This window comes from Hippocampus guttulatus, unplaced genomic scaffold (genome assembly GCF_054856545.1).
Source record: "Hippocampus guttulatus isolate MCC_2025c unplaced genomic scaffold, RoL_Hgut_1.0 HiC_scaffold_99, whole genome shotgun sequence".
Lineage (NCBI taxonomy): Eukaryota > Metazoa > Chordata > Actinopteri > Syngnathiformes > Syngnathidae > Hippocampus > Hippocampus guttulatus.
In genome coordinates, this window is record NW_028233958.1 from 12,501 (window position 1) to 14,084 (window position 1,584).

Consider the following 1,584-nt stretch of genomic DNA (forward strand, 5'->3'; position numbering starts at 1 on the left):
TGAGGGTACCAGGGGTAAAGAGCGGGCCGGCCCGGCGGGCGAGTGTGGCCGGGAAAGAGGCCTCTCGGTCGGATTGGGAGTTTGAAAAAAATCCCCCATTCATTTCCAATGGCGGAGGTACCAGGGGCAAGGCTGGGGGTACCAGGGGTAAAGAGCGGGCCGGCCCGGCGGGCGAGTGTGGCCGGAAAAGGGGCCTCTTGGTCGGATTGGGAGTTTGAAAAAATTCCCCCATTCATTTTCAATGGCGGGGGTACCAGGGGTAGAGCTGGGGGTACCAGGGGTAAAGAGCGGGCCGGCCCGGCGTGCGAGTTTGGCCGGAAAAGGGGCCTCTTGGTCGTATTGGGAGTTTGAAAAAATTCCCCCATTCATTTTCAATGGCGGAGGTACCAGGGGCAAGGCTGGGGGTACCAGGGGCGAAGCTGGCTGGGGGTACCAGGGGTAAGGCTGAGGGTACCAGGGGTGCAGCTGAGGGTACCAGGGGTAAGGTTGAGGGTACCAGGGGTGTTGCTGGGGGTACCAGGGGTCACCATTCATTTTCAATGGGGGAGGTACCAGGGGCAAGGCTGGGGGTACCAGGGGTGTTGCTGGGGGTACCAGGGGTAAAGAGCGGGCCGGCCCGGCGGGCGAGTGTGGCCGGAAAAGGGGCCTCTTGCTCGGATTGGGAGTTTGAAAAAATTCCCCCATTCATTTTCAATGGCAGATGTACCAGGGGTCGGTGTCCGCCAGACGGCGGTGTGGTAGGCAAAAGGCGGGCCGGCTCGGCGAGCGTGCGTGCCCGGGAAAAAGGCCTCTTGGCCGGCGTGAGAGTTTAATAATAGCGGGCCGGCTCATCGAGCGTGCGTGCCCGGGAAAAGGGCCTCTTGGCCGGCGTGAGAGTTTAATAATAGCGGGCCGGCCCGGCGAGCGTGCGTGCCCGGGAAAAAGGCCTCCTTGCAGGCGTGAGCGTTTAATAATAGCGGGCCGGCCCGGCGAGCGTGCGTGCCCGGGAAAAAGGCCTCCTTGCAGGCGTGAGAGTTTAATAATAGCGGGCCGGCCCGGCGAGCGTGCGTGCCCGGGAAAAAGGCCTCCTTGCAGGCGTGAGAGTTTAATAATAGCGGGCCGGCTCGGCGAGCGTGCGTGCACGGGAAAAAGGCCTCTTGGCCGGCGTGAGAGTTTAATAATAGCGGGCCGGCCCGGCGAGCGTGCGTGCCCGGGAAAAAGGCCTCCTTGCAGGCGTGAGAGTTTAATAATAGCGGGCCGGCTCATCGAGCGTGCGTGCCCGGGAAAAGGGCCTCCTTGCAGGCGTGAGAGTTTAATAATAGCGGGCCGGCTCTGCGAGCGTGCGTGCCCGGGAAAAGGGCCTCTTGGCCGGCCTGAGCGTTTAATAATAGCGGGCCGGCTCATCGAGCGTGCGTGCCCGGGAAAAGGGCCTCTTGGCCGGCCTGAGCGTTTAATAATAGCGGGCCGGCCCCGCGAGCGTGCGTGCCCGGGAAAAAGGCCTCCTTGCAGGCGTGAGAGTTTAATAATAGCGGGCCGGCTCATCGAGCGTGCGTGCCCGGGAAAAGGGCCTCCTTGCAGGCGTGAGAGTTTAATAATAGCGGGCCG